The sequence below is a fragment of the Otolemur garnettii genome, unplaced genomic scaffold (assembly GCF_000181295.1).
Source record: "Otolemur garnettii isolate 467f Iridium unplaced genomic scaffold, OtoGar3 scaffold00057, whole genome shotgun sequence".
NCBI lineage: Eukaryota > Metazoa > Chordata > Mammalia > Primates > Galagidae > Otolemur > Otolemur garnettii.
This window is the reverse complement of record NW_003852452.1, coordinates 7,030,710-7,046,651: the sequence shown is the minus strand read 5'-3', so window position 1 is coordinate 7,046,651 and position 15,942 is coordinate 7,030,710. Positions and strand designations below refer to the sequence as shown.

Below are 15,942 nucleotides of genomic sequence, written 5' to 3'. Positions count from 1 at the left end.
CCTCTTGCCTCAGCCTCCCAAGTAGCTGGGACTACAGGCGCCTGCCACAACACCTGAATATTTTTAGAGACAGGGTCTCACTCTTGCTCAGTCTGGTCTTGAATTCCTGAGCTCAAGCAATCCACCCTCCTGGGCCTCCCAGAATGCTAGGATTATAGGCACAAGCTATTGCGTCTGGCCCTCAACCTTTTTTTAATCTCACAGCACACTTGAACCTATAGTTAAACTTCCACGACACGCTTTACATTGATCCAAAAAAAGGAATAAAACAAAGAATATACTTCCTGTGCTTTGAACTTCTTTTGAAACTGATTTCATTAATGATCTTTCATTAATGATCACCTAAAATCCTCTGGTGGGTGGCACATGCCCTGGCACACTGGTTGACAATTACTGCCCTCGAGGGTTAGCCACATAACCACAAGGCTGCTGAAGGAGAAGTTATCAAGCACCAGGATCTTTCCTAACATGGGCCAGATAGCGTATCATACCATTCAGAGAGAAAGCTGCACTGGGCACTCTTGGTTTCTGCAGGTCAATTCATGAAATCAATTCACACATGGTACACAGTTATCCAGCAAGGCAACTAATGGCCTCGAGCCTCTGGACAGTTAAGGAGCAGTGGGGACCAACCTGCCAGTAAGCCGGATGTTGGATCTGTAGAAGAACCAACCCAGCAGGACGTAACACCACATTCATCCAGAGCACTGATGAGTGCCATCCCCGGCCCAGCTGGACAGAGTGGTGACATAGGAAGCATCACTCAGGGCCGTGGGAGAGATCAGACTTGTAGATTCACACTCTTCATATCATCATAAGCCTGAGTTCATCTTTATTTTCAATCACCCCTCACTCCCCCTCCCCTCTCCCCACACCTGGGTTGGTGACCAGGGTCATCAGAGTTACAAAACAAGTTCAGTGGCAAAGGTTCTTCACTTGGTCAAACTTTGTTTAGTCAGGTTCCTCAACACTCTCATAGGCTAGGCCCATCTGTGCACATTTTTGTAAAATCCAGTTGCAGCAAGAACTCTGATAAACCAGTTTAGCAAGAACCCTCCTGCCTTGATAACTGATCCAAATTCCTCATCCTTCCACCCCCCTAAGTGATGTCTGCTCACCCCAGTCTATCTTCAACAAGAATTCTATTAGGTCATTTTATCCAGAATCTTCCTTACCCCTGAAGTTTCCTCTTAATAATTTTGTATCCACTGACACTCCTACCACCAACCACTCTGCTCCTTGGCTCTAAATTCCTTCTTGTCCAACCTGTATTTGGAGTTGAGCCCAAGTTCTCTCCTGTACTGCAAAATCCCATTGCCATGGTTTCTTACATGGTATATAAAGGCCTTGAATAGTCTTCCTCACCATGGCAAAGTATTACTGAATAATTGTTCTCTTTAATATAAGTTCAAATGAGCAGAGTTCAGAGTTATCAAACAGCCTTGAATCAGAAGAGAGAAAGCCTTTTTCCCCTAAGAAACCTGGATTGGAAATCAAAATTAGAATTCCACCTCTGGTACAGAGGTCTGAAGGTAAGTATGTTTTTCTCTCCATCCCACCCCCAATGTTCTATTGCAGCTGGGCCTGCCTCAAAGTAACCCAAACAATTGTTCTCCAATCTAGGCATCCCTCCAACAAACCTCTACAAGATGTCAGCATTCCTAACTGCAGTTCAGAACAACTCAGCTGGACGGTGTGGCTCTGCGGGGTGGGAGGTGGGGTGCCAGGGATTACTACAGCAAAAAGGCACTGTGACTCCCAAACCCGCTACAACTCAATTCTTTTCATTAATAAGTCTCTCTCCAAAGACGTGGTGGAAAAACGTCCACAATACTTTCCCCATAGAATGTGACATGCAGACCATCAGAATTTAAAATATCCCATCCTGGCCAGGTGCCAAGGCTCATACCTGTAATTCTAGCACTTTGGGAGGTCAAGGTGGGAGGATCATTTGAGCTCAGGAGCTCAAGACCAGCCTGAGCAAGCGTAAGATCCTGTCTCTACTAAAAATAGAAAAAAATGAGCCAGGCATAGTGGTGCATGCCTATAGTCCCAGCTACTCGGGAGGGTGAGACAGGAGGATTGCTTGAGCTTTTTGGTGTGTTCTAATATCTCTGTCTAGGAGTTTGAGGTTGCAGTGAACTGTGATGATGCCCCTGCACTCTAACCTGGGTTACAGAGAGAGACCCTGCCTCCAAAAATATATACATACGTGTATACATACACATACACAAAGAGAGGGTGCCAAAAACATTACACATTTTAAGAAAGGAGAAAACTAGATTAAAACTATAATACTCCAGTTGCATCTGACTGCTGCTCAAACCTGACTTGTATTCATCTTTTGTTACAGGCATATATTGACTATTTCAAGTTTAATGCGGTTTTTCCCTTCTTAAAATGTGTATAGTTTTTTTGGCACTACATGTGTTTATGTGTGCACGCATGTGTAGCATCCATTTCAGAACTCAGATGCCAAGGAATTCAACATCTAGTCTTAGAAGAAAAGAACATTTACTCTTCAGCAGTCACCCTGGAGAATAAATCAGACCAAATCCTGTGTTACAGCTGCTTACAAATGTTTGGGTCAAAAGCATTTTAGAGCCCAAGAAGTGTGAGAGTATCAAATCCACCTCACCAAAATGAAGAAACTGGGGATCAGAGGTTCCTAAGGGGACATATACCTACTCCGAGAACACAATTTTGTACTCAGAAAATTGTGATTTGGTGTTCTGAAGACTCTTTTAGCATCTTCTAATATCTCTAGCTACTCATGGACCAGAGTCCGTCAAGGTTTATTTTTAATAACAGAAATCCGCCCATCTGTAAACATTCTACCGTATTTCAAGATAGCAGCTTAATGCAGCATCTTTTCCTCCCTTAGCAATCAACTCAAGACAAAAATCATTAATTCCGTTAATTAGAGAAACTTGAAAAGCCAAGAGATTGACTTTGGCTGGCCAGCACATGGGCACAGATGGGGCTCTCCCAAGGCCCAAGACAGCACGACCTAGCATAACAGTTATAGAAACGTTACCTGCCTGTTCATTCACAGGTGACTTACATTATACAATGGTATCAAGTAACAAATTTGTCTATGTTTTGGATTCCCAAGACCTTTTATGCAGCCATCCTCCTGGTTCTCAAACAACTAATTGACAACGTTCCTCTAAAACCATGTCAGCTGCTCTTGGGAAGTGGAAACGACACAAAGTGTAAATAAAAACAACTCCTCCTAGTTAATGCCAGGTTTGGAGATGTGGCACCAGCAGAAGTCTAAGGCAACCACGATTATTTTTAGCAGCACCGTGGCTGGGGATGGAGAGCTGCACTTTGCCATCTCAGTGTCAACACCGCCCCCTTTCAGAGTCCTTCCTGACTCCCCACAAGCCGGTTCTCCTAGAGAACACTGAGCCAGATCCTCCCAAGGTCACACAGCTAGTGTGTGTGTCAGTTTTCTCATTTGAAAATGGAAATAACTGTACCTACCTCAGTTGCCTTGTTTGGAAAAGAGATAAGATGCCAATAGCACCCATCTCACAGTAATTATAAAAATTTGAAATGTTCTTATAGATAGGACAGCATTGCCACATAGAAAGTAGCCAGTGAACACCAGCTATCATCACTGCCTCTTTTTCAAGTCTTATACCTGTTGGTAGTTGTCTTCTTATCTGTGCTTGTTCTATGTTCACTGATTAGACAGACAGCAAGCCCTGTGTGTGATGGGGAGAAAGCTTACAAGCTTTGAAATCAGACAAGAATGGGATAGAATCCAGGCTCTGGATAAAAAGGTTTATTTTTTCACATTTCAGCATCTCCAGTATTGAAATGTCTTACAATTAATGGTGGCTTAAAATCAATGCAACAGGGTACATTTATTTGAACTTGGACAAGTTATTTAATCTCTGTAGAATTGGCAACATTATCTACCTCTCTTAGATTTCCAGTAAAGCACAATACCATAACCATATAGCCCCCTAACACAACTGAATTTTGTACTCTTATGGGTCCAGTCTCTTGTGTATATGCGCAGGAAATGCTTAGGAGCTGAGGGAATATTTACACGTATTTAACACAGCAACCCACTATCCATGTAAATTTTAAAATAGTTCCTGAATCCATTCTAGGTTAACAAATGTTAGCTTGCAGACATCCCAGCTCAAGCACCTTACAGAAAAGATCGGGGACATTAAATACAGAACTCCCTGCAGGGACAACGTATGGCACCCAGAGCCCTCTGGAAGGACCTGCAGCTGCTTCAAGCACCCCCCACCCAGGACCTTGGATTATCGCCCAGCTCCCACTTGGGGCTATTTTATACAGTCCAGCTTTCTGCTGAGGCTGAGCTCAGGTCCAAGTTTGGCTGGTGCAGCATGGGAGTATGTAGAAAGGTGCTTTTTACAAATTCAGTTACAACTCTTGGCACAAAACATTAACAGTTCTGAGTGTTTACTTCATTATGCGCCACTAAACTCTTTTTTAAAAACCTCCTTGGTTGGGTTGTGCCTGTGGCTCAGTGAGTAGGGCACCGGCCTCATATACCAAGGGTGGCAGGTTCAATCCCGGCCCCGGCCACATTGCAACAAAAAAAAAAATAGCCAGGGGTCATGGTGGGTGCCTGTAGCCCCAGCTACTGGGGAGGCTGAGGCAAGAGAATCTCCTAAGCCCAGAAGTTGGAGGTTGCCGTGAGCTGTGAAGCCACAGCATTCTATGAGCTATAAAGTCATAGCATTCTACTGAGGGTGATAAAGTTAGACTCTGTCTCAAAAAAAAACAAAACAAACAAACAAAAAAAACCCACTTTGTGAGGTCCAGCATTAAAGTCACCCTAGCTGCCTGGCTCTGAAGCCTGTGTCTTTAACCACCATGTCATGATTCTCAAGGTCATGCAACTTCAGCTTAGGAGGGAGGCAAAGTTCTCCCACACTTCAAGGTCTCACCTTCAACACACCCAAACAGCATCCTCCCTGGGGAGTGTGTCAGCCTCTCCCACCACAGGTGAGTGGGGTCAAGGTGGGGCGGGTGGAAGGGCAGGGCCCTTCTGAATGAGTGAGTGCATCAGGGGGCTTCCAAGGCCCAGTTGGAACTGCCCCTTTCCTAGGAACTCTGGCCAGTCCTAACTGGCTATGTTTTTTTGTTTTTGTTTTTGGTTTTTTTTTGAGACAGAGTCTCACTGTGTCACCCGGGGTAGAGTGCTGGGTGTGACTTAAAAGCTGGACCTTAGAAGGTGTTTTTTTTTTTTAAAGTTTAGTGGCACATAATGAAGTAAGCACTCAGAACTGTTAATGTTTTGTGCCAAGAGTTGTAACTGAATTTGCAAAAAGCACCTTTGCACAAACTCCTGTGCTACACCAGCCAAACTTGGACCTGAGCTCAGCCTCAGCAGAAACCTCACAGCAACCTCAAATTCTTGGGCTTAAGCAATTCTCTTGCCTCAGCCTCCCAAGTAACTGGGACTACAGGCACCCGCCATAATGCCCAGGTATTTTTTGGTTGTAATTGTCATTGTTGTTTGGCAGGACTAGGCTGGGTTCGAACTCGCCAGCTCCGGTGTATGTGGCTGGCCCCCGAGCCGCTGAGCTACAGGCGCCGAGCCAACCAGCTATGGTTTTAATTTGACCTTTTCCCATTTCTCTTGCTCTTATTTCCCACATCTCCAGGTCACACCCTGAGGATCACTTCTGGTCCTTCCTTTTCCCGATAGACCTCTTTCCTCCTGTTTTGATGTGTAGTCTTAGTTCTTCAAAAGTTTCTCTCCCAATACCAGTTATCTCTCTCTGCACAGACACATTTCCTGGCCAAGAAACTCTTCTTTATTCATCCTCTGCAGACATGAGTCACAGTGAAAAGTCCTAGCTGCAGATTCCTCATGTGAACTACACAAAAGGTAATGATCCTGCCTCTGGAATGCCAATGATAAAGGCACGTGCACAGGCATGTCCAAAAGACGGAGATGTGAGAGAAAGGCTTGCACCAACTGAAAACCTCTGTTCCTTGCCTCCTCAGCTCACTGAAGATTCTAAGGATCACACCAAGAAAGAGCATCCGTGTCAAGAGATCCAGAAAAAACAGTGCACCCATTTGAGTCTCACCTGCAGTATTTCCCGCACAGCAGAATCACTCTGCTACATTAATTTCCTTCTCATCTGAGGAAGCCTTGGAAGCTTTTTATTTGACACCACCTCCTGCTCCTAGCCAGCACAATAAAGTAGCTGGCAGATCATCTACTTCACACACTGACCACATCACACACTCCTTCAAGGGGTTCAGAGGTGGGTGTTTTTATACAGAACCCGTCACCATGGTAGCTTGATTCTGTTTGGTTTCTGAGTAAGGAACGGTGACCTATTTATCTTTCCACTACACTCAATGGAAAAAGGGTAGTAACATCTTCCAGGACTTGGCATGAAAGAGCTCCCAGGTGGCAATGCAGATCAAGGCAAAGAATACCAGGAGCTGAGGAGACTCGCTCAGTTGAGAAGTCCAGGGGCAAGAACACACATACGCCGTCACCTTCGCCCTGGGCCACGGCCTAATCATCGGGTTTCCCCACCTGCAGTCCCCACGCCACAGAGTATTGAGACAATGAGTGAGCAGAAGCTGTGGCTTCCTGCACTTATTAGAAGGAGAACCATGTTAACTTTCGCAGATATGAAAATGTGCAGTGAGAAAGAGATTATGTATAACTTTGGCCTCATCTACTCATCCGACTTATACCACAAACCATGCCAGACGGTTCCAGACATTTGCTCAGTGCAAACAGCTTTTAGAAATGCCAGAAAACTGATTCATTTCTTTTTTCAAAGCACACTGACTTATCCTTTGCAATTTAATTTAACTCTTAAATCATCCTCAACCATGACTAAAATATCATATAGGTGGCTGGGCACCCATAGCTCAGTGGTAAGGGCACCAGCCACATACACTGGGGCTGGAGGGTTCTAACCCGGCCTGGGCCTGCTAAACAACAATGACAACTGCAACACAAAAATAGCTAAGCATTGTGCTGGGTGCCTGTAGTCCCAGCTACTGGGGAGGCTGAAGCCAGAGAATCACTTAAGCCCAAGAGTTTGTGGTTGATGCCACGGCACTCTATCAAGGGTGACAAAGGATGACTCTGTCTTAAAAAAAGTCATATCGGGTGACTTGGGAACCTTAACAGAAGATATAATCTCCTACCTTTATTTGCCCTCCACCCCAAGGTCCCCTAACAGGTTCTAGGTTTGACAGTCTACATGCCTTCCTTGTCTGCTTGCCTTTGCTGTGGTGATCCACGTATAAAATTCAACCTAAGTTAAGTGCCCCAGAAACAACCGCATTATGTATGTATTCTGAACATGACTACATGTTCAGATAAGTATTCTGAATGTGCAGTAACTCATGCTTGCGGAAAATTTCTCAATTATAGATCAGCCATTTCACAAATACAGAAGTTAAGCCCTGCTACACCATAAATAAGTGTGAATATTATCCAAGGATCTCATAAACTTCCAAGAAGCTGGAGATGTTTGTTTAACAGTTAACAAAGGGGTTATAAAATCTTCGTTCAGTTTTGCTAAGGGATCCAAACTTTCTAAGTGTGTAGACAAAGGGGCTTACCCCATGTTGGGCTTGGTGCTGCCTGGTGTTTGCTTCTTTTTCAGAGGTCAGATTCTTGGGGACAGTCTAGTGGCTGCTATAGTGCTGCACCCAGACCCTCTTTTCCAGGCCAGATGGGAAGGTCAGTCATCTGGGGGACATGGCCTCACCCAAAGTGATGCCCCCAGAAGAGGTGGCCAGCTGCCAACAACTGGCTGATGGATGAGTGCAAAGGTCCAGTCCTTTGCCTCAATTCGGGGACAACACTGAAAGGCCCTCCTGAGCTCCTCATAGAATTTATATCTGCTGTTGAGGTTCCCAAGTCAGTTGCAGCCACATCTGCCAGTCAGCCTCTCCTCTGCCCAGCCCTGCCGCCTTCTTTCCTCACAGGTGTGTCCCCTGAGAGTACCCCTCCCTAAATCCTTCCGCACCCAACTCCTGGTCTCAGAGTCTGCTTCTGGTGAATCTAACTTAAGACAAATAGCAATTACCTAAGCAAAGCACTGTCTTTTAAATTGTACCAAGGAAGTCACAGGCTCCTGGAGAGGTCCCAGGAAGGCTGATAAGAGTCTTTGAATAATACTTGTCATACAGCAATTTAGTTTAAGAAGCTATGAATTTCTGATAACCAGCTCGGATCACTTTCTGAACACCCACCTGGGCCAGTCAGCAGGGTCAGGAGTTAAATCACACACAAGGAGTATGACAAGTCGACAGGAAGGGCAGCGACGCCTAGCAGGGGTAGTGATCTGCATGTCACAACATCATGGGGCATCACAAACTGTCTCAGAGCAAAGGAGGCCAGAGTCGGGGCTCCCCACCTTTGCCATCAGGGTACGGCTGCCCACACGACACATGCGTTCTAACCTCACTTTCTAGCAAGTCCTCATCCTCAAACTACCCAGGGAGAACAGCTCCACACGTTAAGTTTGAAACCGAGTCCTAAACATTATTCATAACATTCCAAACTTGTAATGACAGGGAACCATTCCTGGAGCTGATAGATTATGTATGACTCTCTGTTTTTACTAGATCCTCAAGAAAGCAGATGGCAGACACGCCAGAGCCAGAATTGGGAGCTACTGTTACTGCCTTGCGGTGAAGGCAGCTCCATCTTTTAGAAAACCCCAAGGAACAGCCCAGTGTCCACACAGCTTCCGGTCCAGCCGAGGGCATGGGATGGCATTACAGCAGAAACAGAATTGGAATTCACAGGAGAAGCAGGTGCTTCTCCTGTGTCCGTATCTTATTACTAGAGGTCTGGGTTCAGAATATTTAAAAATGTCGGTAACATACTCCCCATGAAAACTCAACTCAAAAAACATACGTTTTACTACATTTTACACATTATCTCATTTGACCCTGAAAACCCTTCTTGTACAAGCTGGGCTGGCATTATTATATCAGTCATCTAACTGGTTAAGTGACTTGCCCAGGCTTAAGCAACTCATCAGTGTAGGGATCAGATTGCCATGCTTTTGGTTCAGGGTTCTTTCCGACAAATATCTGCTAATTTGCAATTTGCTGACATATTTCTCCAGCCTTCTGTACAAAGCTCTTAAACCTTGGTTCCCTCCTTCTATCTCCATCTTTTAATTGTACAATGTAGCATTTTTTTAAGTTTTTGTTTTTAATTGTTATGGGTACATAATAGTTGTATATATTTATAGGGTATATATGATATTTTGATACAGATATACTATGTGAATTAATCAAATCAGGGTAGTAATTGGGATATCCATTACCTCAGGCATTTGTCACTACTTTGCATCAGGAACAATCCAATTCCATTCCTTTAAAGTACTGTGTACTGGCCAGGTGCGGTGGCTCACGCCTGTAATCCTAGCACTCTGGGAGGCCCCAGCGGGTGGATTGCCTGAGCTCAGGAGTTGGAGACCAGCCTGAGCCAGGGCGAGGCCCCGAGTCTAAAAATAGCTGGGCATTGTGGTGGGCACCTGTAGTCCTAGCTACTCAGGAGGCTGAGGCAAGAGGATCACGTGAGCCCAAGAGTTAGAGGTTGCTGTGAGCTATGACACCACGGCTCTCCAACAAGGGCAACAAAGTAAGACTCTTATAAGGACAGGACAGGACAGGACAGGAAAGGAAAGGTATTATATACTCTAACTTAATGTTGATTAGTCACTTTGTTATGCTATCAAATATTGTCCATTCTATCTAATGATCTGACTTCTCATCATCTGACTTCCACTTTCATACTATAGAGAGATAGTTCATAAGCACAAGGTCCTGACAAATCCTTGTCAAAGGTGTCTCTCTCTCAGTGACTCCGGCAATCCCTCTGTTGATGCAGATCACCACCTCTGCAGCGCAGCTGACCAGAGGCTTTAGGGGAGTAAGTCATAGGTCTACCCACATTCACATCTTTTCCCAATAGGGTTCCATTCAGGCAAATATACAGAGAAAGAAGGGGAAAGGAGAAAAAGCTTTAAACAGTTCACCAATTTCCTAGACACAGCCAGGGTTCCTAGGAAAGCCTTCTATCCCTGGTCAACAGGTTTCACCTACTGTTATTTGAGGTACTTGGAGGGTTTTACTCTTGCCAACTTGGCATTCTGCTTTTGCAATGCAAAAATGCTTGGACTGCAGAAATCAGTTGGGAATTTCATGCTTTCAGGAATACAGGCAAGCATCTCTCAGCCTCAGGTAGTTGCATTACAGCTTGTGGGAGCGCTAATAAGAGCTAATTACTCTATTTACTCCATCAGCCAGACAGCCAGCAACAAGCTGTGCCTAGTAAAACTTGCTGGGTTCTCATATGGACTATCCGGGCTTTGTTTCAAAGGACTGGTGCCAAAATGATTTGAAAGGATCAGCACAGGGCTGCCCAACTGGATTGCTATCTCAGGATCACACTGCATATTCTTTAAACCTGTGTATCCTGCCAATTCATAGTCAGCCAGTACCAACTGCATTAGCCCGTGCTCTCCTCACCATCATCACTACCACCTCTGCCCCTCACTGTCCGTCCACTTTGGCTGCAAATGAAGAAATCAAGAAACAGACTTGGGATTTTAGGAAAACAATTTCCTACTGACCAAGAAAACGGAGTGTGGCACTTTACAGTGTCCTGCGTCAGTTCACAGTAGTCATAAGATCTGCATGACAGTTCACTCGCTTTGATCCCCTTGAACTCTAGACATAAAGGGAACTTACCATGGAAATTCCAGGTCATCACAGAAATTCCAAGTAATCACTGATACTTAACTGTACCAATGTTTAAGTGAAGCATATACACACAGCACGAACTATACTAAAACTCTAATCTATGATTTTATATAAATTATATTTAAAAAGTGTTTTCCATCCTGGTCTCTCTCCGTTTCTACCAAAGGGGGTAAAGTGAAAAAAACATAAGGCAAGGGATCTAAAGTTCCCAGAATAGGAGCAAGAATGTTAGTTATTAACCCAATAAAACCCCATCCACATTAACATAACCTTTCCCACATTCCAATACTAAAGTTGATTTATTGTGGAAAACACAGCCATGCCTTCAGGGATGAAAGAACAGGAAAGTCCAAAACATATTTGAAAGACATTCCCAAAGCAAGTCTACCTTTAAATCCATAGGAAAAAAAGATTGCACTGCATTATAATAGGATTCTAAGTTAGAGCATTTATAGTAATTAGTATTTGTAACTACTTGGCTCAATTTATTAAAATGGAAAAGCTTGGATTAACATACAGTGCAAGTTAAATGGCAAGACAACTTCATGTTGTAATTCTTTAGTCAAAAATGATTTAATATTATTAGTGGAGCTCTCTTTATGTGGTTAATAAGCTCTGGCAAAAGGACCAATCAAATCTAACCGAACTTTTAAATGACAAGAAAAATGAAAATTTACTTAGCAACTTTTCTTATCTTCTTTCGTAATTTTCCATAGTCTTTTTTTTTTTTTTTAAAGGCTGGTCTGTTACCTGAATGTTTATAAAGCATGGACAAGTAACAACTTCATGAATGAGGCCAAAAATCTCAACTATGTGTAAAAGAACGACTGGGTTGTGGCCCTTCAAGAGAGCTGTCTGTGTTTTTTACATGAACACACAGTCAAAACATGTTTTATTTTGCCTATGAGGTACAGTCCTAAGCTGGGGATTCATCGTGAAATTCTAAGCAGGATTTCGGTAAAGCAGATGACTTACCCCAACAGAAAAGAAAATCTACTGAACAGAAAAAATAAAGTCAGATTAAGAAATGTTTCTGGCATTTAAATGTAAGTAATATTTACTAAACTTTCCCAAGTCCAAGCAGATTTACCAGCAATTCTAAAACTTTCAACTAAAAAAGAACAGCAGCATTTTCAGCTTTGAGAATGATAAAACGCCTACAATGAATGAGTCAGGTACCATGTTAGGTATCTTCAGATAATACCTCAATTTAATCTTTCTAATACCGAGGTCCCTCAGTGTCCACCCATGGGGAATTGGCTCCAGGATACCCCTCCTATTCCCCCAAATCCACACATGCTCAAGTCCCTTACATAAAATGTATTTGCATATAACCTACACACAGCCTCTCTTATACCTTAATTTATGCATTTTCATTTATTTATTTATTTTGAGACAGAGTCTCACTGGGTCACCCTGGGTAGAGTGCCAGTGGTGTCATAGCTCACAATAATTTCAAACTCTTGGGCTCCGGCCATCTTCTTACCTCAGTCTCCTGAGTAGCTGGGACTATAGGTATCTCCCACAACTCTTGGCTGGTTTTTCTATTTTGGTAGAGACAGGGTCTCCCTCTTGCTCAGGCTGGTCCCGAACTCCTGAGCTCAGGTGATCCACCCGGCTCAGCCTCCCACAGTGCTAGGATTACAGGTGGAAGCCACCCCAACTGGCCCTCTCTTAGACTTTAAATCACCTGGATTGCTTATAATACCTAATACAATGAAAATGCTAGAATGTAAATAACTACAATGTAGTTATTACACTTAATCTTTGATTTGTATTATTTCTTATTTTTACTTGTTAATTCTACTTTATAGATGAGAAAACCAGGACTCAGGCTAGGTAAGTAACAAAATCACAATGCTAAAATACTACTACATTGAGATTCTATCCCAGATATATCTGACTCCAAGTCCTAAAACGATTGCTGCTCCCCTCTGCTTACTAGTACCACCAAGAAATTACAAGCACTTTCAACCACGGCACTGTTTCATAAGTAGAGGAGAGTCAGAAGCTGCCCTGGAGTCAGAAGCTCTAGATTTTAATGATGCTTCTATTGAGTACTGGTTTCCTTCAAATTAAGGGAGAAGAAAATAGTATTTAAACTCATAAGGTTGAGGTGACAAGCATCTATAAAAGCCCTGGTGAAAGGGCAAGAGTGCAAGGTGAGCATGGCCAGTGCACCTGGGGGCTCCAGCAGGGCTCTGGGCTCTGGGCTCCAGGGAGTCCACTCTCGGGGCAGGGAGGAGCAGCCTGGATAAAGCTGAGCTACAGAGCCTACAGCCTCAGGGAACAAAACGGAAGGGGTGAGAAACAGACAGTCTCTGCTCTGTTCGCCTTCTCGGGGACTAACAAATACCTAACACAACTCGTGCGGGCCAGAACCACCTGGTCCTCAGCAAGCTGCTGGTGCCAGTCTCTCTGCCACTTTGGGAATCTACGGCAGCCCCCTGCCTTCAGGAAGCTCACCTCTACCCTAAAGGAAAGGAAAGGAAAAACCAGAGCTTTCTTTTTTATCTTTTCTCACCAACCTTCCCTACTCTCATTCTCATTCTCTCTCTCTCTCTCTCTCTCTCACACACACACACACGCACACACACACACACACACGCAGAGATCTGAAAGCTTTTCCATAATTCGTATGGGTGCATAAGCACTTGAGGCCCACTATAATTTTAAATACCAATTATTCAGAATGGTGACTTCCTGAGCAGAAAGGGCTAGTTTCAGAAGAGAGAAAAGTTGAAGACCCTAGGTGGAAAAGAACATCAATAGATTAGACTACCTAAAATTTTTTTTTCTTTTTCTTTTTTGTTTCTTCGACTACCTAAAAATTTTAAACCTCTTATGTCACTAAAAATAAAATTAAAAGACAAACCAAATAAATTAGGGAAAAAACTAGGTGAAAATATTTACAGCAACTATGATAAAGGATTAATAACCAAAATACATGAACTAGAGCTTATGACAAATGAGAAAAATACTAATTCCCAATAAATAAAAAGGGTAGAGGATAGGAACAGTGTGAGAAGAAATACAGCAGATACTCAAGTAAACACATTTGATTTTATTAATGGTAAATATATAAAAAAAAAAACCCAAAATACCCTTTCTCCTAAAAAGTCATCAAATATTATTAAAATGAGAGCATCGCTCTGCTAAAACTTAGTAGAAGCTTTTGGGCAACTGGTAACACGGATCAAATGTCCACACACACCCCGACTCTTTGATTTCACTTCTCATCTCCCATTGTAAAGAAGAGAATGATTTCCAATACAGGAAACTGCTGACTGCACAGATGCTCATTACAGTTGAAAATAGGCTATATACTTCACAATGGTATTAAATAAATCATGAAACGCCCCCAGATGGAATATTTTTACAGTCTTTAGAAATATCTACAGATGTTTTTGTAGCATGAGGAAATGCAAATAAAACAATGTCAGTTAAAAAAAAAAACAAAACAGTGAGGCCTGGCTCGAGTGGCTCATGCCTATAAGCCTAGCACTCTGGGAGGCTGAGAAGGGTAGCTCTGTAGTTGGAGACCAGCCTGAGCAAGAATGAGACCCTGTCTCCACTAAAAACAGAAAAACCAGCTGGGTGTTGTGGCAGGTACTGAGAGGAGGCTGGTCAGGAGGCTGAGACAAAAGGATCACTTACGCCTAAGAGTTTGAGATTGCTGTGAACCATGATACTATAGCACTCTACCCAGAGCGACAGAGTGAGACTGTGTCTCAAATAAATAAATGAATGAATAAAAATTTTGAAAACAGTGAGACAATGGCCAGCCATGATGGTTCACACCTGTAATCCTAGCACTTTGGGAGGCTGAGGAGGCAGGAGGATGATGGGGCCCAGGAGTTTGAGGTTGCAGTGAGCTCAGGCAACAGGGTGAGACACTATCTCAAAAAAAAAAAAAAAAGTGGGACATAAACATATATACTCAGAATACTTAAATTACGGAGGAAAAAATACATGAATATAAAAAATGGAAGCGATCATACCGACACACTAAGGGTGGTAATTATACCTTCGGGTGAGAGATCAGGAATGACTTTCTGTGTCTTCTCTGCATCTTTTCCAATACTACTTAAATCTTCGATAAGGTTCATATAGTACTTTTGTAACTACAAAAAAATTTAAATATTTCAAGTATAAATCCACACTAGACAATAGATGGAAATCCAACAGCTCTCCACCCCACTGCCACAGAAAGGCAGGTAAGGTAGTAATACGGGGAAAGTGGCTTTGTTTTACGTCTAGGGATAGAAAAATGTATGCCTTCTTGATGTGAAAACAAAAGCTTCTCATGTCCCACACATCAAAACACATTTTGGGAATTCACAAACCAAAACATTTTCCATCAGAGGATTTAAACCCGTACACTAAAATTATCGCCACAGAACAAACTAGTTAAGCAAGCAGGAAGTTTACTGGGAACACCCTAAAAAACTAATAATTGCTTTTACAGCTCTGATAAATCCCCGCCAGCTCATGACAGTACACAGTGTAACGTAAACAATCTCCAGTGAGTCTGTCACCACGTCTGAACAGGAAAGCATGGAATCTTTAGCATAAGGCTTTCCACTGGGGAGAATCACAGATGCTGCAGAAATGAAGTCTTTTGAGATTGGCCTTTCAAGGGCTGATTTTACAGTCCTTAAGTAACAGCTAACTATGCCAAACTCTTTGCATCCATTATGTTGTTTCAGCTTCACAGCCCTACAAGGCGGAGTTTCTCAACTTCAGCACTATCAACATTTCGGGTCAGATAATTCTTTGTTGGGGGTGGATGGGCTGTCCTGCACATTAGAGGACAGTTATCTGCATCCCTGGACCCACCAAATGCCAGTGGCACTCACACTTTGAGGTTGTGACAAAAAAGTTCTCTTGACACTCCCAAATGACTACTATAGGCCAAAATCACCTCAGTCAAAAACCACTGCTATAAAAAGTGCATACAATTATTGCTCTCCTATGACAGATGAGGAAAGTAAACACAGTTACAGGCCCATCTAACTGTGGAGTTCATTCATGCCAGATATGAAGCCCAACTCCAAGTGTAACATCTTCTCTATCTGGGCCACCTCTGCATCCCCATAGAGTATGGCACAGGCCTCAATGCATGATGGCTGACGGAACCATTACTCCTATGACATAGAGTATGGCATAGGCCTCAAC

General features: G+C 43.2%; 1 long non-coding RNA gene across 1 annotated transcript in view; it reads right to left on the bottom strand.

The window, feature by feature from the left end:
• LOC111726208 overlaps positions 1-15,942 on the bottom strand; it is a 62,758-nt gene that overhangs the window by 31,038 nt on the left and 15,778 nt on the right. The gene's annotated exons all lie outside the window — the stretch shown is intronic.